This window comes from Leptinotarsa decemlineata, unplaced genomic scaffold (assembly GCF_025532065.1).
Source record: "Leptinotarsa decemlineata unplaced genomic scaffold, Ldec_3_MD MMD2_tig00026299_RagTag_RagTag, whole genome shotgun sequence".
NCBI classification, from domain to species: domain Eukaryota; kingdom Metazoa; phylum Arthropoda; class Insecta; order Coleoptera; family Chrysomelidae; genus Leptinotarsa; species Leptinotarsa decemlineata.
The window spans coordinates 2,463,855-2,480,389 of NW_027412676.1; the positions used below are offsets into that span (position 1 = coordinate 2,463,855).

Genomic DNA, 16,535 nt, shown 5'->3' on the forward strand with positions numbered 1-16,535 from the left:
TTGAAATTAGATGATTTAAATGTATTTCCACGTGTTAAAACCGAAAGTGACCATAAAAATTATATATTAGCTCTTGTTTTCAAAATATAGTATAATTATATTATATATATGTATATTGAGTTTTCAACAAATGAAATAATTCATCACCAACAGTGGAATCTTCTAAAACATGATGTGAAAATATCTCAGTACAGACAGCGTCAAAAAGATTTGCTTCCTTTTTTTGAGAAAAAAGAAAACCTCGTAGTTTGTTCTGATGTTAATGGTTTGATGGACTGCTTGAATTTGGATCACACTCCATCTGAATGGAGACTGTTTATAGACTCTTCAAAACTAAGCTTAAAAGCTGTACTTCTGCATAATGGAAATCAGCTACCCTCTATTCCTATAGGTCATGCAGTTCACATGAAGGAAACGTATATAAATATGAAAACACTTCTCCAATCAATCAAATATGAACAACACAAGTGGCACATCTGCGGTGATCTGAAAGTCATTGCTATACTCCTAGGAATGCAATTAGGGTTCACCAAGTACTGTTGTTTTTTGTGTCTGTGGGACAGTCGGGATAGAAAATCTCACTATAAAAAAATGAACTGGCCTACACGAGACCTAAACCCTAATGAGACAAATGTAGTTTACGAGCCTCTTGTAGATCCTAAGGATGTTCTCCTTCCTCCATTACATATTAAGTTGGGACTAATGAAAAACTTTGTGAAGGCCATGGACCAGGAAGGACAAGCTTTTAAGTACTTGAGAGCAAAGTTTCCCAGGTTGAGTGATGCTAAAGTCAAGGAAGGCATCTTTATTGGGCCTCAAATCCGTGAAATCGTAAATGATCCTGCTTTTGACATGATTTTAACAGGAAATGAAAAAAGAGCCTGGGAAGCCTTTAAGGGGGTTGTACATGGGTTTTTAGGTAACAAAAGAGATGATAACTTCACAGCATTGGTTAAAGAGCTTCTTTAAGCTTACCACCAACTTGGATGCAACATGTCCTTAAAAATTCATTTTCTTCACTCTCATCTTAATTTCTTCCCACAAAACTGTGGAGCTGTGAGTGACGAACATGGAGAAATATTCCATCAAGACATTGCCTTAATGGAACAGAGATATCAGGGCCGTTGGAATGAAGCAATGCTTGCAGACTACTGCTGGTCTGTGTGTAGGGATGCTCCAGAAGTGTTTTATAAAAGACAAGCTAAACGACAGCGATCTTGCAATGAATCGGATGGACTTAATTGAAATTTGGTGGTACAATCTTCTTTTATTTGTCAAAACACTAAGAATAATGTTTTTTTTTATTAATTTTGTACTTAAAATATTCTAAAAGAAACATAACAATATTGTTTTATGTACTTTCACTTTTCACGTATAGTATAACTACTCTTTAAGATTAAGTACTGTGTATCTCAAAAACCAGAGCTAATAAAAATTTTTCATTGTTATTTTCGTTTTTATCACCCCAAAATTAGTAGAAATTGACTAATTTAGTGTAGGAAACATTCAAAAAATATTTTTTTGTTGTGTTGTGTAATTAGACCTACATCATCTAAGAATCGTCATTGTAAAACAATATTATGCTCAGCCAATGTTCTACAGAGAAGGTCCAACATACATTTTTTTCCATGAACAAAATTAACACATTTCTGTGTTTTGTTGATTTGATTCAAAAACCTGTTGAATTTAGCAAATATTTACAAAAATAACACATGGGCTCAGTTAACTTTACATTTATTCTGGTCATTAATTGGTTCAGGAATTTTATTATTTTACGAAATATTTTCTTGGTAGAATCATACGAAAGTCACTTAGCCACCTTGTTTCCCCAACCACTCTGCCACAGGATATCACAAATTTCAAAAAATGTGTTTTTTGATTCAATTGAATTTTATGTATTATTTGAGACATGGGACACTTCTATTGTTCCGATGATTTGAGTACTGAATGTAGAAGTAAGGATGAAGTAATTGATGGATTTAACAATTGACGTTCTTGATACCTACTGCCAATTTTGACAAAAATATTGAATCAGTATGCAATTAGAATGTATACGATGCTATTGTTTCGAAGAAAATAGGTTTAGGATAGGCATTCGCCTGCAGTGAAATTATTTGTAGAAGTGGAGAGCAAACAAATATGTTCCTTTGTTGAACAGTTGTTTTATGAATGGAGCTCATTACTTTCAGTGGATGCTAAATGTTCTGGCGGATATGCCAGAAAATTCGTATGTTATGAAAAGTTATATGGAATACTTTGTATGGAAGAGAAGAAAAAACTATACTTTGTATGGAAGAGAAGAAATAACTTTGTGATATTTTGATTATATATGTCTGTCTGTTTTTCCGTTAACCAGCTGTCGCACCCCTACGAACGACAACCCTCAGAAGTTGAAACTTGTGCGAGCTAAGGATTAACGAGGTCTTACCTTTTAACGTGTGATTCCCAACACGGGTTGGACGATAGCAAGTGAAAAATCAATCGTTCAAACTGGGGCTTGAACCACCGATCAACACTTCAGTCAATTCGAGTGAGTGAACAAAACACGCGCGTCGAACTGCCTGGCTACCACGAGTAATCAAAAGGATCAGTCACTTTTAATAGATAGAGGGATACGATATTACTCCTATAAATATTAACATATATTATAATCATAATATATTAATCAAATAAATACATTATTTCCCCTTAACATTTCACAAAATTTTCGAAATAATTGTTCTCTACACCATAAAATTGAAATTAATATCTTAGGAGTCATTGCGAAAATAAAACTACTGCGCGAGAAAATAATTTCAAGCGGCCTAACAAACCGATGCGACAAGATCATAATATTGTTATGTGTTACATTGATAGGTAGATACCCATTTCAAATTGGAATTTCAGTTGTGAACTTAGTTTCATTTGAGTGAACTTTATCCAATGGTGTATCTTGCTTATCTCAAGAAGTCGATATGAGATTGATTAGAGATCATAAAAAATCAATAGACCTAGCTTTATATACTCCTACCAATGGGTATCCATAAAAAGGCTTCGAATAGTCTGCAATTTTCCAACACTCTCTAAAATTCGAGACTGTTCTGGAATATTTCAAAATTACGTAGGATGTTTCCGAACGTTCCAGAATATTCCCAAAAATTCATCTCGAATGTTCTGGACATTTCTAGAGAGCAAAATACCCAGCCCTCATATCTTCAAAAGTACACCCTTCTTAGATGAGGGATACCCTTGATCGTTCCATAATGATCTGAGATGTTCCCGAAAGTTCCAGACTATTTCCAAACGTTCTACAGTGTTCCGAGAAGTTCAAGAATATTTTCGGTTGTTCTAGAATTTTGTAAAGTGCGAAAATTCCAGCCCTTATATCTGTAAGAGCACTTTCAAGTAAAAACTGAAACCTTTTGATGGGTGGAGGATAGAGAAATACAATAACATATGACTCCCTTAATCGTTCCACAATGAGCTGGTATATTCCGGGAAGTTTCCAAGCGTTCCTGATTATAAACGACCATTCCACTACTTTTCAGAATGTTTTGAAATGTTCTGGAATATTGTGGAATATTCGGAATGCTCCTGTAGACTGAAATGTACTGGGTTATTCTATAATTTTCTAGAGGCCTTATGTCTTCAAAAGTACGCCTTTCAGGAGAAAACGGGGGCCATTTTCATGGACAAGCTAATTTGACACTTCGATAAAAAAGTGTAGGTTTATATATTACTCGTGCGAAGCCGGGTCGGTTCGCTAGTTGTATGATAAACTTACGATTTCAAGATGAACGATGATGCTTCCTTGGGAATAACAGGGCCAAAATTCAAGTTCCTCAACCCTCTCGTAAGATGTACCGGAGTGCATGGAGCGCTCACACGTTTGTAAAGATTTCCAAAGACAAAACATAAAAATTCAAATATCCTGGATGTGGATACCAGAGCACAAGTGAGGCAAGGGCAAAGAAAACTGACGGAATTGCACTTGAAAAAAAATGATGTGTACTTGACCGAATGAAATGAGACTGGGTAAAAAACGTCAAAAGTGATTATATAAATACTAGAGGGGCTAAAGAGTTCGTAGGCTAACTCAGAGATGGCGCTACTAGTAGTATGATTATTAGTTAATGGATAAAAATAATTTTCGTGTGTTGATAAGGCATTGCTTTTTGGCGAAAAAAAAACTGTTGAAGCCAATGCTGTTACTGACGAAAACATCAAAAAAGTAAACAAAATAATTTTGGATGATCGCAAAGTAAAGTTGATCGAGATAGCTGAGGCTCAGAAAATATCAAAGCGACTTTTTTCTGTAATCAGACCACAAGAGAATACTCGCTGGAAAGAAATGTTGCGCTGATGAAGCAGTAATCATCGAAACTGAGGTCCAAACAAACAAATCGTACTATAAAAATGGTATCGAGAAATTGTATGACCGCTATAATCTACGTATCACCTTCGAAGGCAACTAAATGAATAAAAAAATCAAATGTTATAAAAAAAAATTCTACAAACTTTTCAGCCCAACTGTTAGCTTCTTATAGTGAATATGGTGAATCGTTCAAGATCATTGGAAGGGTAACGCTAATGCTCTAACTCTAAAGTAACTTTAGTCCTGAAAGAAACTGGCCATCTTTGACAGAAGTTTCAACATTCCAAAGGTCGAATAGATTGCTGTTATTTACAAAAGTCGCAGTACTGAGAGGAAGCAAAGCAAAAAAATCTCTACAATGGTATACATACATGAATCGTTACATGTTATCAACCAGAAGTTCGATAACAATAAATTAATATCAGAATTATTTTTTTGAATATAAGTATGAAAGTATCCAGGTTTACTCCTTTCTATACGGTATCAGCTCTACACAAACACAGGTACGTTGAGATCTAAAATTTCATAGAATCATGATAATTACGTAAGCAGAGCCCTACTGCCTCATTTGCATCATTATTTTTCACTAATACTTTTATAGTTCATTTGAATACGGACAAAAATTTTGCACCTCATTTTTTACTTATTCATGCTGTTACGAAAACTGATATTCTGGAGAAAATCTACTGTATGTATTATGCCTTCTGTGAGTTATATCGTAACAAATACTAACGAAAATTTCAGAATTTGTAAGTGAATGATATTTAAATAAACATTTGCATAAAGCAACCACCCTTTTTTGGTAATTTTGGGAGCAATCGCATAGGAACGTTAACAACAAACCTGAAAAGTAGCTCAACTCGACTCCAGAAGTGACGATGTGAAGACCGCTGCCGTTTTAAATCTACCGTTTTGTGTTCAACTACCAAACTACAATGGCGTCGGATATTTCTCATCGTCAACAACAAAGTAGACAAAAATAGGTGTAATTTTTGAATTCTCATTTTTTTGTAAAAATATGAAGTTGGCAAATTATTACGGAGTCGGTCAAACTTTTGTTTTCGAAAATTCATCTGCAACTCCACCTCTCAGACCAGACATCTCAGTGAATTTATCTGCAACCTACCTAGGATGTTCTTTGTGGTCTTATTATCTATATATGAAAATATTAATACGAAATATTTAGAAGTTAGTCAAATAATTTTTTTTCGAAAATTCATCTGCAAGTCATACATATTGATGTAGTGTTATCATCTCTGCCTGAAAAGATGAAGTTGTCTACAAATATCTGAATTGTTGTTTGAATTTTTTCGAAAATGTTGCCCTAAATAAATCAATGACCGTCACTGAGTCGCGCGCTCATTAAAATGTTGAATAGTTTTACGGACACACAAAAGTAAACATTAAAAATATTTTGCAGATACCACACAAACCACCAATGATAATTCAAAATTGCACTTATTTTTTTTATGAAACGTGAGAAATATCGGACGCCACTGGCAGTTTGACAGCTGAATACTAAACGACTGTTTTGTGTTTAGCTTCATGCCAGTTCATGATTGAATGCAGAAGACGTAAAAATGACAGATAGATTTACAGTGAATCTGTTTCAGGTATACTATTAGCGAATCGATGCAATATGTTTTTTTATAACAATTCCAGACTATCAAAAGCTATTAAAATTGCTGTCATTTTCACTACAACCGAGCCTGATACCAAACTTCAATCAAAAATGCATCTAGTCTTTACAGTTTTCTAGTAAGAGGTATTGTATATACCAATTACACCTGAAGTAAACGATTCCGAAAAATTATGTGATTCTTGTTTATAACGAAATAAAAAATTACTGATGAATAGAAACACTGACAATGAAAAGATGATCCTAACAAAGGACTGGGCCCTCAACAAAGCAGTGTAATCCTAATCACATGAATGGATTCACAAAGTTTTCGAATTTATATGTCGTATCTGGTTTCAGTTACGACCTCGATATTCTCATCACATTATTACAACTCACAAACTTCAACTTGCAGTAACTTGAATACATCTTTTTGAAAATTGAAGAAGTACATTCCTCGTCTCGGAAAGAATATTCTGATAAAATTGTGTTCATTTTTTTTATTTTCATGAATATAATTAAGAATCGTGTTTATATGAAATAAACTACAAGAATTGTAACAAAAAGTATATTAGTCAGACTTAGCGACTTATTGAAACTCGTTTCAAAGAACGCTGCACACATTCGATCGGAGACTAGAAAAGTCTAATGAAGATCAACCCGCCATAGAACGACATAGGTAATAAATAAACACTGTATGAAATTGTCAAGATCGGTACATGACGATAGACTTTTGTATGTTTTTAAACGTCTGAAAATAGCATGAGAACTAGAAGCAGTGACGAAGTTCTTGTTACGTATCATCGTTTACTTTTATAAGAATCACTTTGGTTAAAATTTAGTGAAAGTTTTCATGATGACGCCATCAGTGCTGGTTTTGATTTTAATAAACTTCTCCACAAAAATATATGTATAATCACATCTATATTGCCATTTATATTATATTTCAATATAATTCTGATTGATTCTTGGGTATATTATATTCAAAGCTCTGCTTCATCAAATAACATTCCTCGATGCATCCAGATTTTCAAAAAAGGACTTGGCAACGTCGCCGGTGCATCAGACGGGCGAAGATTAATTTGCATTCGAGGCAGTTGGTAGCAAGGGTGATGTTTTGTCCTTCTGAACTGCGAAGTTCAGATATAGGGGACAGTTCCAAATTGTCTAGGTTATATAACAATTATGGGGTAATGAGGTTTATGAGGCAAATCAAGTGTTGTAGTTTTTGTACACGAACAATGGAACAACAACGATCATTTATTATTTATTCAACAACCCGTGTCAAAGTTTATAATGACCCACATAAACAGAAAATTGTGCCCAATACAGTCAGTTGATATACAGATCATTACAAAAATGTTTTTGAAACTTTCGATAAAAACAAACCGATAATATTTTGAATTTTACTATTATTAGAATATTCAAATGTTCTATTGAACTACTGAACTGATTCAAATATAAATGGATAACATTTATTCAAATCAAGTGTTGTAGTTTTTGTACACGAACAATGGAACAACAACGATCATTTATTATTTATTCAACAACCCGTGTCAAAGTTTATAATGACCCACATAAACAGAAAATTGTGCCCAATACAGTCAGTTGATATACAGATCATTACAAAAATGTTTTTGAAACTTTCGATAAAAACAAACCGATAATATTTTGAATTTTACTATTATTAGAATATTCAAATGTTCTATTGAACTACTGAACTGATTCAAATATAAATGTTATCTGCTATTTAATTTCCTATAACACACTGTGAAATTCCTCTGATAGTATCATTGGGAGAGTTTAGACTAACATAATCTCAACATGAAGATTCCCCCAATTTTTTGTATAAACATGAAGAAGTGAAAGCCATAAAGCTATACCTTACCCATAGAAATTTAATAAAAAGCCGAAATTCACTTTTCGATATAAACTGAGAAATAACATATATTTTAAATTAATCACAGTACTGAATCAAAAAGTTTCCTGTAATGTCAAATATTGAAAAAATATAAGAGCCTCAGTGCATTGCTGTTCAAATAATCGAAAAAATTGTTTATCGTTTTGGGTGTAGTTTGAGAATGGAACCGATTCATGTGAAAGTATTTATTATATAGAGATAGAAGTACTAAAACTTATTCATTCGTATAGGGTCATCACTGATGCCTAATGTGAAAACTGTTTCAAATTCTCTTTTATTGCATTATATTCAGATGAAATCTCACTTCTTATGGTATACATGGAAGATGAAAAGTTACTTGACTGATCATATTTCATATAATCATTTTACAATTTGGAAAATTCAGGTAACATTAAAGTAACTTAGTATTCTGTCATAATATATTGATTTTATAGAAATGTCGGGGTTAACGGCGAACATATTATTTATAAGGATTATCGAGTTATAATATATACCTGAGTAGTCGCAGAGCTATCACATCATTTTATTAAATTATCTCAAACATCACTTATGAGAGCGCAAAGTATGTATAGTTCAAGTAAACGATATACCTATAGCTTCGATATACCTTCCAGCAGTTCCAGCACGGAGCTAACTAATTTTGTTATTCAATAATCATTTCTGATACGTTTATACAGGGTGTAACTGAATAAGCGAAAAGCATTTAAGGAGGTGATTCCTCATCGAAAAAAAGATAGGATCTTTCATATAAAGAAACTTCATTGGAGCATTGGAACATTTTTTTCACAAGCACTGAAAAAGTTACAATATTGAAATTAATCTGTTTTGTACTACCAAAAAGACACTAAGCCAGTAATTTATTTGGTTTACCCCATGGTTGTAAGGGGTGGAAAACGCAACCCCTAAACTTTATTTCCAATGTAACTTTTTGTCTTATTATTTGTTTACCATTTGAAAACGTATATAGCCTGTTTCATTCTGAATAAAAAATGTTGTCTTCAAAATACAAATTGTTTTTTATCCAATTCTGAAGATTTTTGTCACAGCAGCTCACGTTATGGCCGGAAGTATTCAATTTCTTCCTTATGATTTCAATTGTAGGAATCTCATTGCTTTTGTAACAGTCTTATATTGTTTTTTTTTTTGATGATTTTATTAGATGAACTTCTAAAGGTTTTGTTAATCCCATATCAAATCACGTCTTGCGTTCATAAGATTTGTTTTTGACTATTTTACGTACAGTTGAGAAAGGAATTTCGGTCAAGTCTGCTGTTGCTTGTAATAGGTTTTTTTCCCTCGAAAGCAAACTTGATATGCAGATTCTTATATGCATTGAAACATACTCTCGTTATTACTATTAGTACTTGTTCAAGGACGCCACATTTTAAATAAATAACAAATTTTAAGTAATTATAACTTCACCAGTATTGAATTTCAACACTCAAATCGGGATCAGTTCCTGAACTGAACATTGACAACACGACGGCTCGCATTCTATTCGTCACCGGAACATGACTTCAAATTTAATTTTATGACTCTTCAGCCAATCATAAAACTCGGTTAGTAAAAATTATGTAATACGAACCGCCAATTCTTCAGTCCACCTGGACTAATTCCTAGCGGCATTAGTTCTTTGTGTTGGTTTTTTGGCCTTTGAGTTCACCGATAGCTTTAAGATTACTATATCGGTTACTTCGACTATACCATATACAGCATCTCCCTCAGTCATGTTTATCGAATAAGGTACACAGCTAAATGAATATTCAATTTGTTATTTGACCCAATGAAATTTTCAAAACGCTATGTATATTCTGTACATCCGTAGAATAGACGATTTGGATATTTGGAAAGCAAACTCTTATAGAAATACATCAATTTTGGAGTCTTCACATCGTGCTGACTCACTACTTTAAACGAGTAGAGTAAGATTGGAACGGCAAACGTATTGGTAGTAGCAACTTTGTTATTCCCCAACAGTTCTGATTATCAGTCGGAATTTGTGCTGATACTTGTCAAGGAGAGAATATTTCACTTCTGTTACCTCTTGTGAGGCGTTGTCCTACTCCGAGATAAATTTACGTCTCTTCGGCATCTATATGGTGCAGGATGCTTCCATCTAATCCCCGCATCCTTCTATTTTGAGATTTGTCTATCTTGAATTTCACACCGATAGCATGCGTGTATTTTTCCACCACCCGCAAGGACTGATGAAGTTTAACTCCTCCAGAGGCATAAAGTTTAGGATCATCCATACAAAACAAATTGCCGAACGTATGCCTGCGGTTTCCAGGGGTGTCATAGTTATACCCTCGAGTATTTCTAAGCGCAATGGATAATGGCAATAGTAAGATGCAGAAAAGGAGGGGAATGAGGGAATTGCCACCCATTCTGAAAGTGACTCCCCTGTTTGAACTCTAGTCTGACCAGATGTTATGGTTCGAAACATATCACTATTTTGTCGGGTACCGCAAGGCAACTGAGCAAATGCAAGATACGCTCATGATATGTTGAATCAAATGCCTTGCAGTAATCGATCCAGGCCATAGAGAAGTTACGCTTATAATATATCGAGTCCTGCGTTACACATCAATCGATAAGCAGGTACTCTTCACAAGCATTGACTCCTCTCTTCGACCCCCTCTGCCCATACATCCGTACGAAACTACGGTGGGTAATTGTGTGTATGAGATGCTCAAACAACTTACAACACGAATTTAAGCATGTTCTGTATTTCTTAGGAATCAACAAATCTCCGCGTTTGGGGATAAGTTGACAACTCTGTCCAGATGGCGGTGGGTGTTTGATAGTTTTTTCCACCAATAAATGTTTCGTTCATCTGGACCTGAACATGGGCTATTTGAAAGTCATTCGGGGTTATCGAGTTGTGCAGTTCATTGAGCTCAGGCTGATGTTCTCTGCTGAAAGATGTGAATGGCTGCGAGTGTTCATAGATGTTCTTCTAGAAGTATTCCACCCGATCAGCGATAGGCGGATTATCCACAACACGCGGAGGCTCTTGAACTAAGCAGGAAGATTTCTCGAGGAACCCAAGGTTTTTCGCGATACTTCTCGCTCGCCCCATGAGTCACTTTTTAGCAGCCACTAGCATACGTATCCTATCAAGGCAGTGCTGTTTGTCGGTTAGCAGCATGCCTTGGCTTAAATTGTTATGGATACGTGGTAATTAGGCGGCAATTAGTCACTTTGCGGGCGTGAAAAGTCTGTTGGCTGTTCGTAATCCATCACACATTGGATACGAGACGCGTGTTATCTCCTGTGTACCTGTCGTTCAATCTTCCGAACTGCAAGGTTGGAATTCCGTGTCAATAGTTGGTAGCCGGCTGGGAAGGAATATATAGTCTTGCCGCCGAAGATACATAATCCCTAAAATTTTTGGCAAAAAAGGCGACATACTCCGGATGAGTTTCACACCTCAGAGCATACATTCTCGCCAAATATTTTCTTCGCGCGAGCTCACTACTGTCGGAATACAGATCTTAACGATACATTTAAATAACAGATACTTCCGTTCACAAACAGTTCATACTTTGAGTAATCAAATAAATTACCTTAAAACAGTTGGATGAAACCACCCAACTGTTTCGTTGGAAAGTATGCACTCTATCTGCTTCAGTGACAGCTGAATTTAGAAACTTTCAAACTAATCCTAACGTTCATCTAAATATTTCACATATGTAAATTATGTGACATCTTTAATGATAGTAACTCCTAATGACCCAGTCTATAACGAAACGGATAGAGGGGTATGAGGAACCATCTTTTTATGCCTGCTAGTGAAGTATGAAAAAGCGAAAAAACGTAATAATGAACCGCTTCCGTGTGTCTAAGACTAAGAGATTGATTGGAATGAGGAGACTATTGGAGAAACAAAAAGAATTATAGAAATGTTACATGACAAAACAGATTGTTTAGTCTTGAATATAGGACCCTCAGATTTAAATTAAAAAATGTATACACAAACTGCCTGTTTTGAAAAGGTAATATAACCGAATAACTTAGAGTTTTTCATGGCTATATAATTCACTGAAATTATATTTAAACTACTACTTCATCAGTGATTTTTTTCAATTTATCACTCTTTACCTTTGTTCCATGGACTATTTTTGTCAAATTTTCAAATACCACGCCTTCTGGAAGAAAACACATGAAATAAGAAAAACTTAAAGCTATTGGTACCATGTGATGCACTGTTTGGAACCTTTAGTGTAGTAATGAATTTTACTGGAGTTTTATCCATCCCAACACCAAACTGTTATTTCTAACACCTCGACACGTGTTTCAATCACCAAGTGATCATCTTCAAGAGGAAGATTAAACTGAAAAACTTTATGCTATACAGGTATACCACACCTTTAGTGGCTTAAATTAATTTTACAATTTGCCTTTCTATTAATTTTACAATATGTTTATATGTAATGTTTTAATGTTATATATAAAACAATTTTCAAGTTGTATGAAAATTAATTTCACAATATTGCCTATCTAAATTCATTTTTACAATGTGTGGTTCCCGTGGTACCAGACCCGTTCCGTCATCCGCCATCTTGAATTTAAGGGTTGATTTTTGTTTATTAAATGATTCTTTTATTTTCAATTTTACACGAAAAATAGTTGTTATAGAACAGTGGTCGCCAACCTCTTCAATGTATTGAGCTACTTTGTTAATATTGGAATAAACAGCGAGCCACCCACACGGAAGCCACGTATCGCAACGTAAATGAAATAATCCACAGTTAATTTATCATTATATGTATTTATTTTACTATTTAACTGGTAATACATGATACATAGGTACTAATAATAAACTAATAACAAAATAACTAATATTACTAGTACGTACTTGTTCATAGCTACATTCCTACCTATCAAACGAAGGTGTTTGAAAAATAAACACAAACTTTTATCCAGCCACAACGTCATGTCACGTATGATTCAAAAATAGTTAATAATAACAACAAAAAAGTAACGCACTATCATGAACATAAACATTGAAAAATAAAAAAGCACGTTCAATGAGAAGGCTGACACTCAGACTCATTGATAATATTTTTAATGTTTACAGTATAATTTGATGCAGCCATTCGAATACAATTATCCAAATGTTCATCTGTAAGTCGATTGCGATATTTGTTCTTAATAAACTTCATATTGGAAAAAGAAGATTCACACAAATAGGTTGAACTGAATGATGCTTTCACTTTCAAGGCAACACGGCATAGAACTGAATATTTGTCTTTACTTACAATAGGCCAGATACATTCAGTACTTGAGACTAACGATTTTAAGGCTAAACCATTTTGAAACTCAATGACTTTCATTTCTGTTGCAGCGATGTCTTCGCCAAAGTTCTGCATAACACAAGTTGCAAACTGTTGGATATCAATTTCCATAAAGGGTGAAACAACAAACTGCGCTACTAAACCCATTTCAATGAAATCCTTAAAACGATTTTTGAAGTTATTCTTCAGGGTAGAAATTATTTCTACATGATATTTGTTGTCATAGGGTTCTAATGGATTTTGAGATACTTTTTCTGAAAGAATAGGAAAATGCTTGGCATCGCTGTTAATTAGGTTTTGTTCCCAAAACTCCAGCTTTTTGATAAATGCTTTTATATCAGAAATCATTTCGCTAGTTCTTTGTCTCTCCCCTGAAGCTGCAAATTAAGTTCGTTTAATTTCTCTGTAATGTCCACGAGAAAACCAAAATCTCTAAGCCAGTTTAAATTTTCTAGTTCCGGAGTCGGTTCATCGCGTTGTTTGAAAAATTGAACTATGACAGATAGGACATCATTAAAACGTTTCAGCACCCGTCCTCTACTTAACCATCGGACTTCAGAGTGAAGGAGTAGGTCCCCGTATTGACAGTCAACTCCATCGGCCAAGGTTCTGAATAATCTTCTTTGTAACGCTTGAGCTCTAATCTTGTTCACAATTTTTACCACCAGTTTCATAACGTTGTTTAGTTTCAGGAAATTTCCACATAATGCTTGCTGATGGATAATGCAGTGGTAACAGAGAGATTGCAGAAAAGTTTCATCTTTACGACATAACGCCACCAGACCCTTATCACAACCCACCATAGCTGGAGCGCCATCGGTTGTCAAGCCTACCATTTTCGATATTGGAATTTTCTCGGAAGAAATAATATTTTTTAAATGAGAAAACAACTCATGTCCAGTAGTGTGTCCTTTCAGTGGAATGAATTTTAAAAGACCTCTTTAATCGTAAAATCACTAAAAACCATCCTGACGAACACGGCCATCTGGGCAGTGTCAACGACATCTGTTGATTCATCCAGTTGAAGTGAAAAATAAACAGAGTTATCTAAGTCAGTTCTTAACTGTAAAAAAATATCATTGCTCATTACTTCTACACGTCTCATCACTGTATTAGCAGAAAGTTGCATAGATTTTATAGCTGAAACTATCTCGTCTTTATTTCTAAAGTTGGCAAATAACGAATCAGCAGCTTCTAAAAACGCCTGTTTTATCATTTCCCCGTCTTCATAAGGTTTCTTTTTTTGTGCAATTATCTGGGACACACGGTACGATGCTTCAGTTGCAGCCTTATTTTTGTCGACTGTTCTTAAAAATATTGATTGTTGTCCAATTAACTGCTTTTTTAACTGTTTCAGTTTCTCCTTTCTGGCGGCAGAATGTAGTGGGAACGATTTTTCAAAATTAGAATGTACAGTTTTAAGATGTTTCTCACTATTTCCTTTTTTAGCAACGGAGACCGAAGTATTACATAACAAACACACATTTTTATCTTTAACTTCCGTAAAAAAGTATTGTTCTTCCCATTCCGAATGAAAGTGGTATGTCTTTACCTTCTTACAACTGCTTGCCATAATATTATTTTTGTTGTTCTCTACTAACCCAACCGCTGGACGTTGGTTACGCGTTGTTTAAAACTAAGCGCAATGTCGCCGCGCCGTGAGTATTTATCCCGTTCAAAGCAATCCAGATCGTTCTCGAACACTAACGCGCTGGTCCGGCTGGTCGGTTCTAGCCGATTCTAACTTGATGGCGTCAGCGGCAGATCGCTCACCGCAACGCTGCCGCTGTTTATGTTTAATATTATGACAATTAGATTTTTTAGTGGAATTTTCGGAAGCTTCTCTAATTTTTGCAGTTTGTATTTTTTAAATTAAAATTGTTGTGAGAGCTACCAGAATTGCCTCCGCGAGCTACCGGTAGCTCGCGATCGACAGGTTGGTGACCACTGTTATAGAAGTTGTTTAAAATTAAAATGTCCTAATGTTTTTCAAGAATATTTTCGGAGTCACTGAATCAATTTTAAGAATAGAACAGGAATATGAATATAATGTTACTCACACTACGATATTGAGATTACATTTTGACATTATGAAGCTCAACAATATAATATGAAAAAAGTTTAAATTGCAAGGGGCATATTTTTAGGAGAGATAAATTTATAGAAAAATGTAGGAAATCTCCAAAGGAAAGCAATTCATTTCAGAATAAACTCTCTGGATCATGCATAGAAGTTACTTTCAGGCAATACGACAACTTTTATATAAAAAAAATCTGTTTAAAATCTGTTTTTCCGTTAATTAATCCGTTAATAAACACGAAAAGAAAAGTCATGTTATCCAGATTGGTGGTGAAGAGGCAATAAGACATCGATGTTCACCATTGAGGATGAGAGTGTTCTATGTAAGTAAAATTATATCTCTTTCGTTAACTAAATTGTGTAGCAATCCTATAAATGATATCTGATTCTTGAATCTTGTTCAAGTTGAAAAGGTTATATTTTTAGGAGTGACTAATTTTTGGGAATGAAAGTTTTTGGCTTTCTACTATTCCATCTTGATACAAAAAAATGTGGGAATCTTCCAAAGAAAGGAAGAATTTTTGAAGAAATAACCTGTATACATAGATGTGTAGATGATGCAAAGAAGTAACTTTCAGACAAAAACTGAAAAAAAAAAGTCCTCCTGAAACAGCTATATTCATATAAACAGTGAATTAGACGAAAGAAAAATTCTTTCGAAACACATACTTTTATATGAACACTGAATTATACAAAAAACACTTTGTTCCACTCAGTTTGTATTCCAAACATTCGTTATGAAATTAAATCAAATATCATTCACACAGTTTCTATACAATATACTAAATGAAAATAAAAATTTCACTTACATGGAACACTGCCATCCTAACTGATAGACATCCATGTTTAGCCGTAAGACACTTGCCAAAGGGCTCTTCAGTACCAATATGGATAACATTATATTGATAAGGACAATCATAACGTTTTATTCGCCAAAACAAAGATTTTTTTTATTAGAGAAAAAAGAAATATTTCCACATAAGTCGCTTATTTTCAACTTTAGGAAGAAAGGCGATATTACCTTTGTTGTTGAGAATGTTATTACGTATCGAAATGCATGATAAAATAAAAGGTGTTCCATTTAAAACAATATCATTTTATGAAATATTTTAAAACGTGACTGTAATTTTTTTTTGTTTTCGGCATCGAAAAGGCCATTGAAAATGCTACTAGTTTGCCCATTTAACCGATTTCATAGCATCAATAATAACGGAGTTGGCAATGGTGCCGACTTAATTTGCAATACCCTGTATATTATTATAG

General features: G+C 34.4%; 1 protein-coding gene across 3 annotated transcripts in view; it reads right to left on the reverse strand.

Annotated features, from left to right (window-relative positions):
- Sema1a (Semaphorin 1a) overlaps positions 1-16,535 on the reverse strand; it is a 1,123,890-nt gene that overhangs the window by 1,043,692 nt on the left and 63,663 nt on the right. The window contains exon 1 of one of the 3 annotated variants that reach the window (XM_074180677.1): positions 3,764-3,952. The exons of the other annotated variants lie outside the window; for them this stretch is intronic. The gene's annotated coding sequence lies outside the window, so the exon portion shown is untranslated. Of the gene's footprint in view, positions 1-3,763; positions 3,953-16,535 lie in introns of those variants that run through there. 3 annotated transcript variants of the gene reach the window in all.